The 21,581-nt window shown below is 43.0% G+C and overlaps 1 protein-coding gene across 1 annotated transcript in view; it reads left to right on the forward strand.

The window, feature by feature from the left end:
* The window catches only part of LOC123762808 (type-2 ice-structuring protein-like), a 173,567-nt gene that overhangs the window by 130,412 nt on the left and 21,574 nt on the right, over window positions 1-21,581 (forward strand). The gene's annotated exons all lie outside the window — the stretch shown is intronic.

Consider the following 21,581-nt stretch of genomic DNA (forward strand, 5'->3'; position numbering starts at 1 on the left):
CGCTCTACAGGTAGCTCTGGAGTACCTGTATGAAGCGTAGCTCTGGACTACCTGTCTGAAGCTTTTTTAGTTCAGGACTACCTGTCTGGAGCTACATAGTTCAGGACTACCTGTCTGGAGCTTACATAGTTCAGAACTACCTGTCTGGAGCTTACATAGTTCAGGACTACCTGTCTGGAGCTTACATAGTTCAGGACTACCTGTCTGGAGCTTACATAGTTCAGGACTACCTGTCTGGAGCTTACATAGATCAAAACTACCTGTCTGGAGCTTACATAGTTCAGGACTACCTGTCTGGAGCTTACATAGTTCAGGACTACTTGAATGATGCGCAACAATAAAGTTATATAATACAATAAGTCTAATCTCCATTTCATTTAAGTTTATTCGAATGTGTAACTTGCACTTAATAAGAAAAAATATTTGTATACTCACTTATGTCTGACGTCGAACCCTGTTGTTGTTCAAAATCAGTGGCTGACGCTCCTGTACGGAATGTACATTGATAAATACGTAGAGAGCAAGAGTGAATTTACAGCAATTTTAGGAACTGTTGGAATCTACGTCATTTTTTTCACTGATCTTAGAGATAGATCCTGGAAAACTTTTATTGTTCTCTAGTAAGAACTAAGTGGCTGGTTGTTATGCCATGATCCCCTGCAAGGCTTGTGGATAGGAACTTTCCCTCATGAAGCAAAGAACCTTCCTGGCTTAAAATTATTAATTTGCAATATGTCTAGGGTAGAGTGAAAGTCAAAGTAAAATCTTCCAGTTTACTGGGTCGAACTTATCTACATGACACAGCTTATTTATAAACAAACATCTAATACATACTCACAAACAATGAAGTAAATTAACAAAAAAGCACAAGACACAGCAGCTAGATGTCACTAAACAAATATCATGTAATAACATGGGAACACTAGTCATATGAATTTATATAGAATTTATATTTACGTTATTATATATATTTCGATAGCAATTGGTATGATGATAAGTGGACTGTATTTCTGCAATAATCTCACAAATCGATCCTCTACACATTAGGGGGAGTTTATATTAAATTTATATATGTGCAGCCAATCAAACTACAGTATTAACTACACATTAGTTTACATTGAAGAGGTTTCTTATCTTATTGTACAGCAGGCCTTAGTCCACCAGGTATAACCAGGATGTAGACACCAAATTATCCTCTTTGAGGTAGCTTCCATCACCCAGTAACTGGTACACAAAGCATGCTTCCTCGTCTTGACCTGTCAAAAGGGCGCTAGCTATGAAGCCAGAATCCTAATATATGACAGCTATATCAGAGAAAACACTGTACAAGGAACCATAAAGACCTAGGCTTAATTACCTTGTTTGAGTCGATCGTTTGTGATCTAACCGGGACACCCAATATCTACCTGACATAAATGGCCATAAATGAAAGATAAACGGGTTTCGGAAAGACACTTCCCTTGAGATTGATGACAGCGTGTTGATGATGGCAGATCACTACTCTGATCTTCCATAACACTTCGTCCAAGAGAATTTATAGGAGCCGTAATTCGCTCCACGACTCTGTGGTCTTAAACAATAACAATGGCTGACCACTCCCTCCTCACTGACGCTACTGGCCTACATTGTCCAGATGACAGTAAGTGATAGAAGGGTCACATTTACTCTATTTTAATTCTGATAATTAAGTTAATTTATATGAGATGTTTTTATGATGGTAAAGTCCAAAGACTAATGTATTTATGAATAATTCCCACCATAATAGGTGGTGAATTTATTATAGTATGTGGTAATGATATCCCGTTTTCTATAGACGGAAATTCCACTACTAGTTACATTTTCTATGGGTTAACTTGTTTATACAACACAGCAATATTATCTGCCTGTATGATATTAAATGGTGTCGGATTTTCCGACATAATTCCCCAGGGGGCTGCTCATGGGTCGAAGTCCTATTTAGAACAGACGAACACCGATACTCCTCCTTCGGATTATTAGATTAATTTGAAGTTAGTAGTAAGTAATCACACATTTGTGTCTGTTCGTACAGGACGGATGTCCCGTACTAAAGTTGCAGGGGTTAGAAGTCTAATGCGATTTCATTTCCCTGTTAACTCTTGAAAGGCTAAAATTCAAGCCTAATTACATATTATTTAACCCAGAAGACTGAATGTGATCAAGTACTACAGTCAAGTATGATTCAGGGACTGCAGTGAGATCAGTGACATTAGATATAACTTGAAGTTTGTTCAGGTAACTGGTCACTGATATATAAACACTGAGGCCCATGGAATACATCTTGATTAAATAATAAATGTATCAAATCAGTCATCAGATTTATTGGGGTTTAATTTAGTTAATTGATGCAGAAGATTGAATAGTTCATCATTAAAGTAAAGTATGGTTCTGAGACTGCAGTGGGTTCAGTGACATTGGACGCAGTGACTTGTAGCTGTTTAGACTACTGTTCACTGATTTGCCACTGAGGCCTCATGAACTCATCTTCAGCTTTAAATGATGATACTAACATCAACCTCTGTTACTATAGTCAGTTGTAATCTCCTTAGTATAATGCTACTGGAGAAATATAATCAGCTGACAAATTTAGATTTCTATTGGTATTGTTTATCTGCAGCCATAGGTCTCCTCAGGCTTGATACTGGGCCTGAGAGTAATTTACCTCCTGCAGAATTTAACATGGTTATGCCCTGATATTTAGTAGGGCTACCGATGAATCGATGGCAATAGTCTGTCCCAACAAGGAGACCGAAGTCGGTGAGGTGATCAGACTTAATATTATCTGCCAATTTTATTCCTCTATTTTTCAGGAATTTGGCTGTTGCTCTCAGATCTTGAACTTGTAGGTCTACTGGTATTTTGTCCACCACAATGGCTTGTACTCTACAGACGTACCTGCCTAACCGTACTGATGGTTGTACCACCTGGTAGACTTGAGGTCCTGCATCTGTTACAAACCCTGAGATATTGAATGACGTCTGGGCTACAGGCCTTAATTGTAGTTCATCTGCCAACCTTTTAGTGACATATGTTCTCTGGGACCCTTGGTCAAACAACCCACGGGTATGGACCTTGGCCCTCTTATTCTGGATGGTAATTTGGGCAGTAGGCAAAGTCGTATTACCTTTAGACTTTGCCGATTGGACACTCTTTGTTTGTTGCACCTTGCAGTACTATACTGTGGTGGGAATGCTATCTTCCACCTTGGGTCTTGAATACGTTAATTTCGTATATTTGCACAGTGCTGCATGGTGCCTACCTCTTCTACACCTGTTGCAGGTGTTGAATTGGGTATCACAATAGTCTATGTTGTGTGACTTGAGACACCTTGAACATCTCCCTAATTCCTGGAGTCGCTTAATACGAGTGTCTCTGTCTGGATAATTAGCACAACGGTATGTTGAATGTTTCCTTTTGCAGAACATACATGTCCCCCAGCCTACTGCACGTTTGGAAGTTACCGGTTTGGGTGAACTAGTAACAGTAGGCTTGGAGGTTGCTGCTGCATTGCCAGATTTTCTGCAACTTGATGCGAGTGTAATTGACTGATGTTTATTTGGGGTAGTTATTTTACCCTTTAATTGACTATTATTTTCTATTACTGAAGGCTTGCATGAGGCTTTAACTTCCTCATTTGCACGTCGTTTGTTTATGATGGAATGTAAACCTTCAGTGATGTCCTGTACTGTCAGGATGGTGTTATGTTGATGTGCATATAATTCATCTAGTATATCGCTGGACAATTTTCGTTGAAGGACTACTTTGATCATCCATTCACTAGTAGTTATATCAACCTTAAGACTGAATGTTCTTAGTAGTGACTCAAACTCCATGCTGAAGGATTGTAATGAGTCAGCAGTCTGATCAGGTTGAGGTAAATCCAGCAATTGTAGTACTAGATGTATGACAGTTTTCTCATTGCCAGCATTATCTCTAGGAAGCTGGACTGGGAAATTATTGCTGTCGCTATTTTCATTTACATTTTCTACTACTGGTTCAGCTTCACCTCTAGTTTGGAGGCATGTTAACTTAGTAGCCCCAGGTATTGGGTTTTCAGAATCCACAGAGACTGTGGATAAATTGTCTGAGAACTGCTTAATTTCTGGTGGTATAATATTGGGTGAAGCTGTAGTGGGTGAAGCTTTACTGGGTGAAGCTTTATCCTTGTTGATTAAAGGATCTAATCTGGCTTGACATTTATTCTCAAAAAGATCCAGATCATCCATAACATTATCTACTTTATTTGATGTACAGGCTAATTGTTCTGATTCAATTATCCTGTGTAAGTGTTCCAATCTGGCTTGAGTTTCTCCTTCATATTGTGCTAAGTCAGACAGGAATGGTTCCACATCTTCAACTACTATGTCGTCGTCGTCGTGGACCTGATTTTGGTAAGATTTCCTATTTGCTTTCAATATATGCAATTGGGTTTGAATCTGTAATAGTGGTATTTTCAACCGACGATAATTAATTACAGGCTCATATAACAACTGTTCATATTGGTCGAGATCTCTTGTCAGTTGGCGTTTACTTGCTATTAAAGCACTCTTTGCTTTCTGTGGATTAGTCATGGTGACTTGTTAATTGGGCACCACTGGCTCATAAATTGTGAGCAAGTACTGATGGTAGCCTAGGATAAAATTTCTGCAATCACTAGGCTGTAATCCTACCTCTACTAGAGGTTAGCACTTAAAATTAATACACATTATATATATATATACAATCATACACACTAATGATTTGAGTGATAAACCAGTGTCATGGAAGTACCTTTAGGTTAGCTCTTCTATATCACCCTAGGATGGTATAGACACTAATTAATCACTCAAAGGTGTAATGATCATAAGTAAATTATTATATATACACAACTCAACTCGAGTTGATAAAATTTACACCCAAAATAGGGTCTGCACCATTTATTAATGGTGCTGGGTTGTTTAATATAGTACAACTAGACTATGGTAATGGGACTAGGATGAACAATAAATAGTTCAACTAGTCAATGGTAATATCCTACCCTGTTGTGGGTTGGCAATTAGTAAATATTATATTGTGAACACTAGGCAATATATTAAATAATTCTCTATTTTGGAGAAATAATATACACAATTATTGATAATAGCCTCTTAATTGCCTCTATGAAACTTCTAATATTATCTAGAAGTATTAAATATTATTAGTGACCTCGCGAAATAAACTCCACAAAATTCGTGGATAATCTCTCGCGAAATTTAACACCACGAAATCCGTGAACAATCTCGCGAAGACACAGCCACTAATTTGGCTGGCTTCAATATTAGCGCTGTCATTTCACGGAATAACACGCCACCAAATTTATGGGTGACCATATGAAACCGCTGATGAGGCTGAAATGAACTGAGGGGGGCTCCTGAGCTCGCACGAGGCAACGCCGCCGTCTTTGACTGCTGGCTTTGTATAAATCACACTGCACTAGTATATTTAATGAATCCACTGGTTAACTGGTTCATCCGGTACTAAGATGACCAAATAATCTGTAATCTGACTCGAAGATGACCAATAATGTGGGTTCATAGGACCAATAATCTGTCATCCGGTTCAAAGATGACCAAGTAATGTGGGAACCAACCTGTGAGATTTATATTTATTTAATTTATATGAATTTATATAGAATTTATATTTACGTTATTTTATATATTTCGATAGCAATTGGTATGATGATAAGTGGACTGTATTTCTGCAATAATCTCACAAATCGATCCTCTACACATTAGGGGGGGTTTATATTAAATTTATATATGTGCAGCCAATCAAACTACAGTATTAACTACACATTAGTTTACATTGAAGAGGTTTCTTATCTTATTGTACAGCAGGCCTTAGTCCACCAGGTATAACCAGGATGTAGACACCAAATTATCCTCTTTGAGGTAGCTTCCATCACCCAGTAACTGGTACACAAAGCATGCTTCCTCGTCTTGACCTGTCAAGAGGGTGCTAGCTATGAAGCCAGAATCCTAATATATGACAGCTATATCAGAGAAAACACTGTACAAGGAACCATAAAGACCTAGGCTTAATTACCTTGTTTGAGTCGATCATTTGTGATCTAACCGGCCCACCCAATATCTACCTGACATAAATGGCCATAAATGAAAGATAAACGGGTTTCGGAAAGACACTTCCCTTGAGATTGATGACAGCTTGTTGATGATGGCAGATCACTACTCTGATCTTCCATAACACTTCGTCCAAGAGAATTTATAGGAGCCGTAATTTGCTCCACGACTCTGTGGTCTTAAACAATAACAATGGCTGACCACTCCCTCCTCACTGACGCTACTGGCCTACATTGTCCAGATGACAGTAAGTGATAGAAGGGTCACATTTACTCTATTTTAATTCTGATAATTAAGTTAATTTATATGAGATGTTTTTATGATGGTAAAGTCCAAAGACTAATGTATTTAAGAATAATTCCCACCATAATAGGTGGTGAATTTATAATAGTATGTGGTAATGATATCCCGTTTTCTATAGACGGAAATTCCACTACAAGTTACATTTTCTATGGGTTAACTTGTTTATACAACACAGCAATATTATCTGCCTGTATGATATTAAATGGTGTCGGATTTTCCGACATAATTCCCCAGGGGGCTGCTCACGGGTCGAAGTCCTATTTAGAACAGACGAACACCGATACTCCTCCTTCGGATTATTAGATTAATTTGAAGTTAGTAGTAAGTAATCACACATTTGTGTGTCTGTTCGTACAGGACGGATGTCCCGTACTAGAGTTGCAGGGGTTAGAAGTCTAATGCGATTTCATTTCCCTGTTAACTCTTGAAGGCTAAAATTCAAGCCTAATTACATATTATTTAACCCAGAAGACTGAATGTGATCAAGTACTACAGTCAAGTATGATTCAGGGACTGCAGTGAGATCAGTGACATTAGATATAACTTGAAGTTTGTTCAGGTAACTGGTCACTGATATATAAACACTGAGGCCCATGGAATACATCTTGATTAAATAATAAATGTATCAAATCAGTCATCAAATTTATTGGGGTTTAATTTAGTTAATTGATTCAGAAGATTGAATAGTTCATCATTAAAGTAAAGTATGGTTCTGAGACTGCAGTGGGTTCAGTGACATTGGACGCAGTGACTTGTAGCTGTTTAGGCTACTGTTCACTGATTTGCCACTGAGGCCTCATGAACTCATCTTCAGCTTTAAATGATGATACTAACATCAACCTCTGTTACTATAGTCAGTTGTAATCTCCTTAGTATAATGCTACTGGAGAAATATAATCAGCTGACAAATTTAGATTTCTATTGGTATTGTTTATCTGCAGCCATAGGTCTCCTCAGGCTTGATACTGGGCCTGAGAGTAATTTACCTCCTGCAGACTTTAACATGGTTATGCCCTGATATTTAGTAGGGCTACCGATGAATCGATGGCAATAGTCTGTCCCAACAAGGAGACCGAAGTCGGTGAGGTGATCAGACTTAATATTATCTGCCAATTTTATTCCTCTATTTTTCAGGAATTTCGCTGTTGCTCTCAGACCTTGAACTTGTAGGTCTACTGGTATTTTGTCCACCACAATGGCTTGTACTCTACAGACGTACCTGCCTAACCGTACTGATGGTTGTACCACCTGGTAGACTTGAGGTCCTGCATCTGTTACAAACCCTGAGATATTGAATGACGTCTGGGCTACAGGCCTTAATTGTAGTTCATCTGCCAACCTTTTAGTGACATATGTTCTCTGGGATCCTTGGTCAAACAACCCACGGGTATGGACCTTGGCCCTCTTATTCTGGATGGTAATTTGGGCAGTAGGCAAAGTCGTATTACCTTTAGACTTTGCCGATTGGACACTCTTTGTTTGTTGCACCTTGCAGTACTATACTGTGGTGGGAATGCTATCTTCCACCTTGGGTCTTGAATACGTTAATTTCGTATATTTGCACAGTGCTGCATGGTGCCTACCTCTTCTACACCTGTTGCAGGTGTTGAATTGGGTATCACAATAGTCTATGTTGTGTGACTTGAGACACCTTGAACATCTCCCTAATTCCTGGAGTCGCTTAATACGAGTGTCTCTGTCTGGATAATTAGCACAACGGTATGTTGAATGTTTCCTTTTGCAGAACATACATGTCCCCCAGCCTACTGCACGTTTGGAAGTTACCGGTTTGGGTGAACTAGTAACAGTAGGCTTGGAGGTTGCTGCTGCATTGCCAGATTTTCTGCAACTTGATGCGAGTGTAATTGACTGATGTTTATTTGGGGTAGTTATTTTACCCTTTAATTGACTATTATTTTCTATTACTGAAGGCTTGCATGAGGGTTTAACTTCCTCATTTGCACGTCGTTTGTTTATGATGGAATGTAAACCTTCAGTGATGTCCTGTACTGTCAGGATGGTGTTATGTTGATGTGCATATAATTCATCTAGTATATCGCTGGACAATTTTCGTTGAAGGACTACTTTGATCATCCATTCACTAGTAGTTATATCAACCTTTAGACTGAATGTTCTTAGTAGTGACTCAAACTCCATGCTGAAGGATTGTAATGAGTCAGCAGTCTGATCAGGTTGAAGTAAATCCAGCAATTGTAGTACTAGATGTATGACAGTTTTCTCATTGCCAGCATTATCTCTAGGAAGCTGGACTGGGAAATTATTGCTGTCGCTATTTTCATTTACATTTTCTACTACTGGTTCAGCTTCACCTCTAGTTTGGAGGCATGTTAACTTAGTAGCCCCAGGTATTGGGTTTTCAGAATCCACAGAGACTGTTGTCACGTGGGGGTGGGCGGTCCGGGGCTCTGCTAACACTCGGCTGCTAGGGGCTCAAAGGGCCCAAATACTCAGCCCCTCCGACTCCCTGGATTCACCGGAGTCTCCTTGGTCACACAAGATAGGACCAACAATGCCCACCTCCGCAGGTCTTTGCTTCCACCACAAAGGGGTGCCACTGATCCACCCTGGAAGCCCTTCAGTCAACCACGGGGAAACTGCTGTTAACAGTTCCGGCCTAGACCCGTGGGGGAGTGAAGGAAGACTCAGGCTTACCTATAACCATAACCTCCCTGAGTCTTGCCTGCCAGACAAAAAAAGGTTGCAGGAACTCCTTTCCCGCCTGTCTTCTCTATCTTCCTCTTAGCAAGGTCGCCAGCTGGGTTATTATATCTGCACCCCAGCAATGCAGTTCAGTGGGTGTATCATATATCGTTTGTAGCCAGAAGTGTATGCTCATAGAGAAATATCACAAATGGAGGCACACTCAAACACAGTAATAAAAAGTGTGGATTTACTGACGCAAATTACATGAACACACACACACAATCACAAGTAATACATGAATATGGAATATGGATGATGAGTCCGGAGATCGTCAGCCTCTTCTTCCACGACCTCCAACACTCCTTCAAATGGGCAGGAAGACAGGAGTCTCACACTCTCACAGGAGGGCCTCTTCACCACGTCGGCACCTCTTCTTCACTGTCCTGCCCTCCATACACACTGTCCTCTCTGACAGTCCTGGACACAAGCTGCTTTGCAGCCTATTCTACTATTAAAGTAATAAAGTCTTGCTGCCACATGCACAAGTAAATATTGTGGCCTAACTAGCCTACTCATACAAGGGGTAATGGGAGGGAAAATGATCTACCTTACACTCCTGGCTCACGACGCCTGTCCCTCGATGGTGTGAGGTTCCCACGCTTCCTTGGGTCGATCCTCGACGATCCAGGGCGTTCCACAGGTCCTCAGGAGTCGTGAAGCCTTCGCGTCGTCGCCGTTCCAATCCCTGAGATTCAGCTGCCCCAATCCTGGTTCATCGATGGGCGCTGAGCTAATCACTATCTTTCCCCACACTCGCCTCTCCCACAGGGCGTCGCTCCTTGTCTTAGGCACTGTGTCGTCCTTCCAAGATTCTCAGTGGATGTGACCCCAGTCACAGCTAGCTTGCTCGCCCACCTTCCAGACCTCAACGTCCAGCCAGCGGCGCCGCCCAGCGTCGTCGCCGACTATTTTCCAAGTTTGGGCACTTCTCTGCTCACTGAACTTGGTTCCTCTTTGCTTCCCAGAAGCGCAGGGTCTCCAGTAACTATGGTGGGCAACGAAGGCCAGCTCAATCCACTGAACAAGGCTTGCAGAGCCTCCAATCCTTGAGAGCAGACCGAGGCGCGTCCTGTCGCTTCCACGGTCAGTACAACTCTGACGTTGGCGCCGCCCGGGGCACTCGGTGACGTCATGGCGGGCCCTGATTTGTCGCCCGCGACCTACGTCGGCCAATCCGCGATCGACATAGTGTCCCTTCCAAAAGGTCATATCTGCCGTAGGGGATACTGTTTCATTTCATAACAGGGCGCCAATTTTCCTTTATTTACAACTTGTAATATAACTCCCTTCCCTTAACTGGCAGCCGGTCTGGTCGCCACATATATCATTAGACTCCCTGAACCTCAGAGAATCAGTAGGGAGAGCTGATATGACTCTTTAAGCCGGCAAACGAAAGAAATAGGAGAGGGCACCGTAACATACCCCTCCCCTTAAAATAAGAGTCATATCGGAAGAGCAGCACTCAAGAGGGCAATCTATACTCTTGCTCCCTCCGTTCCTGAAGTGTCACTCCTCCAGTTGGCGATGTGGCTCGTTCCACCTTGCCAGTCACTTGTCTCATTATATCTCCACCTCGCATAGTAGCGGGTGTGATGGGTGTTCCCTGAACACCTACAAGAAATCCCCTCTCCGAGGCTACGAGTGTACTCCCACGGCTCGTTACCACTGTAAGATTTAGTGCATGCAGCGCCTCCACCGCGTCGTGCACTCCGAGATAGTCTTGCATTTCCACTGCGTCCTACAGGTACTCCATGTTTCCTCTCATGATCTCCTCTTCGCCAACCTTCTCTCTTCTCGGTTCCTCTTCTCCCGTAGATGCGTCGTCTCCTCACAGTGGCACTTGTAACCTGTACTCCATCCAGCAGCTTCCTCTCTTCCACACTAGGCTTTTGCGATGGCCCAATGCCCCTCTGGTTAGGCTGGCGCCTACCCTGGGTGTACCTATTCCCTGCTTTCTTCGTATTGCCTTTCCTATACCACTCGCTCCTTCGTTCCCGACGAACATCTTCACTCCTCCATGAGATTTTCTTCCCTGCAGACGTCTTCTTCGGTTCGTGGTTGGGCTCTTCCACCTCCCTGTGGCTCACCTCACCACGGTGGTCCGTCTTGCACCTACCACTATTCATCTGGCCGGCATAGGGTGCCTTGCGTCGTGGCTCCTCCACTCTGCCCTTCACCGCCGTTCGCTCATCCACTGAGCTTACTTTATTCACGTTTCTGTATAGAGGGAGTGCGGTCTGCAGCCTCTTCACCGCCCCAGGCGTTTGTACGGCTGCTCCTCGCCACTCCTCCACACGCATCATCAGGCTTAGTCGGAGGGCTTCGTCGGGGTTTTCCACTACCTCCGACGACCTCTCTGCACTCTCGCCCACGTTGTCGTCGTCTCTGGCGACGTTTCCCCTGGCGAAGTCGGCTTCCTCACCACCATCTGGAACGACCGATACCTCACCTGGCAGGCTTGTACTGCTGCTTGCAACATAGGCACTCCTGGCCCAATCGGGTTGTATCCTGCCTCCTCCGAGGTCATTACCCAGCACCATCTGTACATGCTCTAGGGGTAACTTAGGGGCTACAGCTACTATAGCTCTCTCGACTCCGTAGTCGGCAATCAGCTGTACTTCGTGAAGTGGCAACCTGTATTCCTCCCCCACACTGCGTATCCTCACCACTCCCACAGGTGAATCATTAAATTCCTTGGGGAGAATACTCCTGGTCACCATACTTATGTCAGCACCCGTATCTCGAAGCACGGCAACCTCCACTGGGTCTGACTTTCCAAACTTCACGTTGGCTCCGAAAACGAAGGGATGTTCGCCCAACTTCATTTCCCAACCATTCACGTTGGGTCCACTATAATATGGGGTGTGAACAAACACTCTCTCCTCTTCCAACATTAATCCTACATTCCTTTGGTGCTCCTCACACTCGCGGGCATAATGTCCTCTCACACCACAGTTGTAGCATCGGCCACCTCCCCTGGGCGGCCACTCGCCAGTCACTCTGGCGGTACCACTTGCAGACGTCCCCTGTGTCCTCCTTGGACTCCCTGTCGTCGTGTCCGGGACTGCAGCACTTGTTCCCGAGTTAGGTCCACTGCTCACAGCTTGGGGCTTCCTCCCCGCGTCTCTTGAGCTCTTGAACCACGTTACTTCATCGGGCACACTACTCTTGGGAGAGTCCCCACCCGTCCTCGCTCCTCCTGAACTCCTAAGGTTCCCTCCCGACCTGGGGTAAGGCGAGTGTCTGGGCGGCCCCTCCCTCCTGATATGTAGTGCCTCCTCCAGCATGTCGGCTCGATCCGCTGCAGCCTTCAGGTCCTTAATACCTGCTTCTCTCACCCTTACTCGCAACTCAGGATGGAGCACCGACATGAACTTCTCCATCACTATCAGTCGTTTGATATCATCCACCGACTCCGCTTCCTCCGCCTTCAACCATCGTAGGAATTTCCGTTCCATATCCCTGGCGGTCTCGGCGTAAGTCTTTCCCGACGCTCTTGTACACTCTCTGAACCGCTTCCGGTACATCTCCGGAGTCAGCCGGAATGAGTGGAGAACCGCATTCTTAATCGCGTCATAACTAGTACACTCCTCTAGGTCCAGCATGTTATAGGCTTCCCGGGCCTCTCCAGTCAACCTGCCCTGGACCAGAGCAGCCCAATCATCTTCCGGCCACTCCTTCAGAGTCGCTATCCGCTCAAAGTGTTCGAAGAACGCCTCAGCTTCTTGTGGTTCAAACGTAGGTAAGTCACGTTCCCTTACCTTGAGGTCATCCCGCCGTGCAGGTAGTGAGGGCAGACCACGTTCAACGCGACGCAATTCGACTTCTTTCTTTGCCTTTATCTCCTCCAGTCGCAGTTGTCTCTCTCCTTCTTCTCGCTGCAGCTGCAGCCGTGCTTCTCGCTCACCTCGCTGCAGCTCAGCTGCACGTTCCTCTCGCTGCATTTGCGCTTCTCTTTCCTCTCGTCGCAGCTGGGCTTCCAGTTGCATCTTCATTATTTCCAGTTGCAGGCTCCTCTTACTACAGCTGGACCTTCCACTGCTCCCATGTTCACTGTGAATTCTCTCCACGCTGGTAGGCGCTTGGGGAGGCCCTAGTCGGGACGGTTCACCTTGTGACGGCTCTCCTCGGGACGGCTCCTCTTGAGATGGCTCCTCTCCCGTCGCTTCCTCTCGAGCTGTGAGCTGTGCCATGATCTCTATCCTTCGCTCCGCTACCTTAGTCGTCCTCAACCTGATCCCAAAGTGGTTTGCCACTTGTTGGAGCTGGGCCTTGGTACACTCTTCTAAAATTCTCTCGTCCCTTGTGTCAATAAATTTCCTCACTTTGTCTTCCTCCATCTCTATATCATTGAGCATACACGACAGCACAGACAAGTTAGTAGGCACTAATTTCACCGTTTCAGTCCCTTAGCTGGTTGAGTAACAGTACCACCGAATTCACTGGCCACACTGTATTAGTACCCTGGCAACACTTGTCTTGAAATTTGGTCCACACTGTAGCTTGATCCACGCTTCCTGGCGAGGTTCCCAGTTCTTGGCTACTGGGGTTCGAATCCTGGCAAGGTCGCCAGTTCTCTTGTCACGTGGGGGTGGGCGGTCCGGGGCTCTGCTAACACTCGGCTGCTAGGGGCTCAAAGGGCCCAAATACTCAGCCCCTCCGACTCCCTGGATTCACCGGAGTCTCCTTGGTCACACAAGATAGGACCAACAATGCCCACCTCCGCAGGTCTTTGCTTCCACCACAAAGGGGTGCCACTGATCCACCCTGGAAGCCCTTCAGTCAACCACGGGGAAACTGCTGTTAACAGTTCCGGCCTAGACCCGTGGGGGAGTGAAGGAAGACTCAGGCTTACCTATAACCATAACCTCCCTGAGTCTTGCCTGCCAGACAAAAAAAGGTTGCAGGAACTCCTTTCCCGCCTGTCTTCTCTATCTTCCTCTTAGCAAGGTCGCCAGCTGGGTTATTATATCTGCACCCCAGCAATGCAGTTCAGTGGGTGTATCATATATCGTTTGTAGCCAGAAGTGTATGCTCATAGAGAAATATCACAAATGGAGGCACACTCAAACACAGTAATAAAAAGTGTGGATTTACTGACGCAAATTACATGAACACACACACACAATCACAAGTAATACATGAATATGGAATATGGATGATGAGTCCGGAGATCGTCAGCCTCTTCTTCCACGACCTCCAACACTCCTTCAAATGGGCAGGAAGACAGGAGTCTCACACTCTCACAGGAGGGCCTCTTCACCACGTCGGCACCTCTTCTTCACTGTCCTGCCCTCCATACACACTGTCCTCTCTGACAGTCCTGGACACAAGCTGCTTTGCAGCCTATTCTACTATTAAAGTAATAAAGTCTTGCTGCCACATGCACAAGTAAATATTGTGGCCTAACTAGCCTACTCATACAAGGGGTAATGGGAGGGAAAATGATCTACCTTACACTCCTGGCTCACGACGCCTGTCCCTCGATGGTGTGAGGTTCCCACGCTTCCTTGGGTCGATCCTCGACGATCCAGGGCGTTCCACAGGTCCTCAGGAGTCGTGAAGCCTTCGCGTCGTCGCCGTTCCAATCCCTGAGATTCAGCTGCCCCAATCCTGGTTCATCGATGGGCGCTGAGCTAATCACTATCTTTCCCCACACTCGCCTCTCCCACAGGGCGTCGCTCCTTGTCTTAGGCACTGTGTCGTCCTTCCAAGATTCTCAGTGGATGTGACCCCAGTCACAGCTAGCTTGCTCGCCCACCTTCCAGACCTCAACGTCCAGCCAGCGGCGCCGCCCAGCGTCGTCGCCGACTATTTTCCAAGTTTGGGCACTTCTCTGCTCACTGAACTTGGTTCCTCTTTGCTTCCCAGAAGCGCAGGGTCTCCAGTAACTATGGTGGGCAACGAAGGCCAGCTCAATCCACTGAACAAGGCTTGCAGAGCCTCCAATCCTTGAGAGCAGACCGAGGCGCGTCCTGTCGCTTCCACGGTCAGTACAACTCTGACGTTGGCGCCGCCCGGGGCACTCGGTGACGTCATGGCGGGCCCTGATTTGTCGCCCGCGACCTACGTCGGCCAATCCGCGATCGACATAGTGTCCCTTCCAAAAGGTCATATCTGCCGTAGGGGATACTGTTTCATTTCATAACAGGGCGCCAATTTTCCTTTATTTACAAAATTTTAAATTTTGCCCCGAGGGGCGAGTTTATTGGGCAGCGCCACTCATCTTGTGAGTGAACATACCGCCATAGCAGAATGTACAACACTCCCCAATAGGAAGAAAACCCGCTGGGTTGTTCATCCTGTCACTTGTACCCAGACACAGCTGGGACTTGCTTAACTGTCTCAAGTGAACAGCTCCTCAAACAAGAAGATTAACATTTATCAACCCTTAAAAGCTTACGTTATCTTGCGGGTGCAAAATGGGGAAATCTTTTAAGAACAGTATCAATATTTGACAAATAGTGTTTTCCTAACTCAAACAATGTGGGGTTTATTATTCTACACATATTTCTGATATCTCTCAGGTGTTCACATTCACGTAGATAGTGGTCAAGGCGGTGTCCGTCACTCTCACCACAGATTCTGCAACTTCGCTGATCAACTGTTGTTTCCATTCCAAATCTCCATGGATATTTGTATCCAAGACGGATTCTCGCTATTACAGATTCTCTCACTCGTCGTCCTCCTCTTCGGCCATACTGATTGGGATTGCCAGCTGCAACCATGTTGTACCATCGTACAGATTCACTGGTTTGTGCTTCTATCCTCCTTTCCTCAGTTACCTTGTCACGGTGATGTTGCCTGATAATACCTCTAATTTGTAGTTGAGTCTTGGGTATGAAGTATTCAATATGGTCTCCTTCAGCGCCTTCAGCAGCCAGCACATCTGCTCGTTCATTCCCACATATTCCAACATGGGAGGGGATCCACAGAAACTTGATGACTCTTCCCTGATTGGTAAGTACTCTCACAGCTCTCTTGATTTCAGCGACTATTGCAAGATTTTCTGCCTGATTTTTACTTAGGCTTTGCAGTGCTGCTTTTGAATCGGTGCAAATCACTGCACCATTAGTGTTCCGTTCAAGAAACCTTAACGCCATAACAATGGCAGTTAGCTCTGCTTGCGTTGAAGATGCATAGTTCTCAATACGTGCTTTTTCTTCATTTCTGCGTTGGAAGGTATTATCCTTGATTACCGTGTATGCTGCACCAGCCCTGCCATTGATAGGATTAGATGACCCGTCAGTGTAGATTTGATCTAGTTCATCTCCGGCTTCTTTATAAACTTGTAATATAACTCCCTTCCCTTAACTGGCAGCCGGTCTGGTCGCCACATATATCATTAGACTCCCTGAACCTCAGAGAATCAGTAGGGAGAGCTGATATGACTCTTTAAGCCGGCAAACGAAAGAAATAGGAGAGGGCACCGTAACACTGTGGATAAATTGTCTGAGAACTGCTTAATTTCTGGTGGTATAATATTGGGTGAAGCTGTAGTGGGTGAAGCTTTACTGGGTGAAGCTTTATTCTTGTTGATTAAAGGATCTAATCTGGCTTGACATTTATTCTCAAAAAGATCCAGATCATCCATAACATTATCTACTTTATTTGATGTACTGGCTATTTGTTCTGATTCAATTATCCTGTGTAAGTGCTCCAACCTGGCTTGAGTTTCTTCTTCATATTGTGCTAGGTCAGACAGGAATGGTTCCACATCTTCAACTACTATGTCGTCGTCGTCGTGGACCTGATTTTGGTAAGATTTCCTATTTGCTTTCAATATATGCAATTGGGTTTGAATCTGTAATAGTGGTATTTTCAACCGACGATAATTAATTACAGGCTCATATAACAACTGTTCATATTGGTCGAGATCTCTTGTCAGTTGGCGTTTACTTGCTATTAAAGCACTCTTTGCTTTCTGTGGATTAGTCATGGTGACTTGTTAATTGGGCACCACTGGCTCATAAATTGTGAGCAAGTACTGATGGTAGCCTAGGATAAAATTTCTGCAATCACTAGGCTGTAATCCTACCTCTACTAGAGGTTAGCACTTAAAATTAATACACATTATATATATATATATATACAATCATACACACTAATGATTTGAGTGATAAACCAGTGTCATGGAAGTACCTTTAGGTTAGCTCTTCTATATCACCCTAGGATGGTATAGACACTAATTAATCACTCAAAGGTGTAATGATCATAAGTAAATTATTATATATACACAACTCAACTCGAGTTGATAAAATTTACACCCAAAATAGGGTCTGCACCATTCATTAATGGTGCTGGGTTGTTTAATATAGTACAACTAGACTATGGTAATGGGACTAGGATGAACAATAAATAGTTCAACTAGTCAATGGTAATATCCTACCCTGTTGTGGGTTGGCAATTAGTAAATATTATATTGTGAACACTAGGCAATATATTAAATAATTCTCTATTTTGGAGAAATAATATACACAATTATTGATAATAGCCTCTTAATTGCCTCTATGAAACTTCTAATATTATCTAGAAGTATTAAATATTATTAGTGACCTCGCGAAATAAACTCCACAAAATTCGTGGATAATCTCTCGCGAAATTTAACACCACGAAATCCGTGAACAATCTCGCGAAGACACAGCCACTAATTTGGCTGGCTTCAATATTAGCGCTGTCATTTCACGGAATAACACGCCACCAAATTTATGGGTGACCATATGAAACCGCTGATGAGGCTGAAATGAACTGAGGGGGGCTCCTGAGCTCGCACGAGGCAACGCCGCCGTCTTTGACTGCTGGCTTTGTATAAATCACACTGCACTAGTATATTTAATGAATCCACTGGTTAACTGGTTCATCCGGTACTAAGATGACCAAATAATCTGTAATCTGACTCGAAGATGACCAATAATGTGGGTTCATAGGACCAATAATCTGTCATCCGGTTCAAAGATGACCAAGTAATGTGGGAACCAACCTGTGAGATTTATATTTATTTAATTTATATGAATTTATATAGAATTTATATTTACGTTATTTTATATATTTCGATAGCAATTGGTATGATGATAAGTGGACTGTATTTCTGCAATAATCTCACAAATCGATCCTCTACACATTAGGAGGGGTTTATATTAAATTTATATATGTGCAGCCAATCAAACTACAGTATTAACTACACATTAGTTTACATTGAAGAGGTTTCTTATCTTATTGTACAGCAGGCCTTAGTCCACCAGGTATAACCAGGATGTAGACACCAAATTATCCTCTTTGAGGTAGCTTCCATCACCCAGTAACTGGTACACAAAGCATGCTTCCTCGTCTTGACCTGTCAAGAGGGCGCTAGCTATGAAGCCAGAATCCTAATATATGACAGCTATATCAGAGAAAACACTGTACAAGGAACCATAAAGACCTAGGCTTAATTACCTTGTTTGAGTCGATCATTTGTGATCTAACCGGCCCACCCAATATCTACCTGACATAAATGGCCATAAATGAAAGATAAACGGGTTTCGGAAAGACACTTCCCTTGAGATTGATGACAGCTTGTTGATGATGGCAGATCACTACTCTGATCTTCCATAACACTTCGTCCAAGAGAATTTATAGGAGCCGTAATTCGCTCCACGACTCTGTGGTCTTAAACAATAACAATGGCTGACCACTCCCTCCTCACTGACGCTACTGGCCTACATTGTCCAGATGACAGTAAGTGATAGAAGGGTCACATTTACTCTATTTTAATTCTGATAATTAAGTTAATTTATATGAGATGTTTTTATGATGGTAAAGTCCAAAGACTAATGTATTTAAGAATAATTCCCACCATAATAGGTGGTGAATTTATAATAGTATGTGGTAATGATATCCCGTTTTCTATAGACGGAAATTCCACTACAAGTTACATTTTCTATGGGTTAACTTGTTTATACAACACAGCAATATTATCTGCCTGTATGATAATATTAAATGGTGTCGGATTTTCCGACAAGTCAACTCAAGATTGGCTGAAGGGATGTAAACTTGGTGGGTAGTGACGTTCCATAAGTAGAGTGGGGGAAGGGGGGGGGTAATGCCTCAGCATAAACATCAATAACACAAGTCAGTGAAGTATCACTTTGCTTTCAGAGAAACGAAGTCCAACTGGACTCGCAAAGTCGAACAACTCTTCTCAATTGTGGGAGTCCTCAATGACTGGAAATATGACAGTCAAGAAACTCTCTACGTATGTTAGAGTCCACAATAACTTGACAAATGGCAAAGCCAATTTCTCGTCTTCAAACGTTAGAGTTACAATGACTGAAAAACCTGGCAAAATTAGGAATCTCCTCTCTAAAGTTAATGTTCACAAACCACGAAATTTGACTAAATTTTATGACTAAAATTCTGAATCTCCTTTCCAGAGTTAATGTCCACACAGACACCAAAATATGACAAAGTCCCCAAACGGCTCAACTAATAGTATATCCCAGCAAACACAGAACGTTTGTGGACGTTTGTAAATGGTGTCACAGAGGAAATACTGTAACGTTTGACATTATTACGTGTTTCTGACGTCCTTAATACCAATAGATATAACTAAAAACATATATTCTAGAGACAAAGTTTAAGATTTATGTAAAATTTTAAAAATAATAGTGAATGCTATGGAATTATAATGTTTTCATGCTTTATATTTAAGAATAAATAATTTTCAGTCAACATTTTGTTTTTTTGTTTACTTTATGTAAACCTATCCAATTTACGTTCTTATAACATAAATATAACATTTATATGACGTCAATATAACGTTATTTACACGACATCATTACGTTATTATGATGATGTTTTATTAACGTATAATTCCTGTATGAAAACCAGAATATTATATTGAATTTTATGTACTAAACCTTGTAAAGTTTCATAAAACTTGGAATAAGACGGTAAACATGCTTTACTTATGAAAATATACAGACAAATCAACAAAAACATTTTAACATAAAAAACATAAACATATAACATAAATTAACTGCATGCATATATATGGGAGTTAATTGGAACTCTGTAACATTGCATACATGAACCTTGAGGTACAAACCCAGTGTATTTACCCATGCAGTTCTTTCCTAAATCTAAATTTTTCCAATTTTTACACTTTGTTTCGAGTTCTGTCTTGTGTTGTTACTTTTAATACCCCATTAATGTCCCCTTTGTTATGTCCATTTATCCCATTGTGCACCTCTACCGTATGTCACTCCTAATTCTTCGCCATTCTAGAGATTGTAATGTAAGCTTTGACAACATTTCTTCATATGACAGGCTTCAAACACTTTCGCCCACTAATGACAAAGTATACAGTCAAAATTTTAGCTGCTCAATGTCCACTAATGATGAAGTATTGCATCAAAATTTGAAATATTTGCTAAAATTCAGGTTTTTATCCGATTTTGACTGATTTTAAACTGCGCGCCAACGTCTTCCCGCTCTGAACTACTGAAGAACAAAGGTTACCATTTATATATGAATAACTATTATAAGTCGGTTTGAATGATTGAATTGCTGCTTGAAGATAGGTATATACACCTGTGGTACTATCAGATTGCAGCGTGGTGAGCCTAAACCCTTCAGATCCAAGCAAAGGGTAAAATGCCAGCAGATACAATTGCGAACACATTGATACCAAAATGAAAAACATATGACGAGAATTGAGGTAACCAAAGTGAAAAGAGTGTACACATTACATTGCACTTGAGCGCTCCCGGGTTACGTTCTCTGTTTTGTGCGGATGGTACGCCGTGCTTTTGGAGTTTATATGCATTTAAACCTGTAGAGAATTCTATTGCGAATACACCTATTGAGAATACACCTATTGAGAATACAAATAGGATGAGAATACACCTATTGAGAATACACCTAGAATGACAATTGAGGTGACCAAAGTGAAAATAGTGTATACATTTTATCGCTCTTGTGCGCTCCCTGGTAACACTCGCTTTCTCTGTTTGTTGCGGATGGTAAGCAAGGCTTTCGGAGTTTATATGCCTTTAGTCCTGTAGAGAATTCTATTGCGAACACATTGATACCAAATTGAAAAACCTAGGATGAGAATTGAGGTAACAAAGTTGAAAAGGGTATACAATTTCCAGTATTACCACGCTCTCTAATGTAATGAGAGTTGCCTGAGGGTGGCACAGCTTTCTCTTTCTGGTACCCGTGGCCTACATTCATCTTGTCGGCGGGAGAAGCGCGCTGCTGTTTTTGACATTATATGCATATAGTTCTGTTGGGAATTCTATTGCTAACACACTGATACCAAAATGAAAGACATAGGACGAGAATTAAGGTGACAAAGTTGAAAAGAGTATACACTGTTCAGTATTTCCGCGTGCTACCGCGGAATGTCCACACAAAAAACAAATGGAGAGAGTGGAGGGGTCATTTGCCTAAAAC

This window comes from Procambarus clarkii, chromosome 27 (assembly GCF_040958095.1).
Source record: "Procambarus clarkii isolate CNS0578487 chromosome 27, FALCON_Pclarkii_2.0, whole genome shotgun sequence".
Taxonomy (NCBI): Eukaryota; Metazoa; Arthropoda; class Malacostraca; order Decapoda; family Cambaridae; genus Procambarus; species Procambarus clarkii.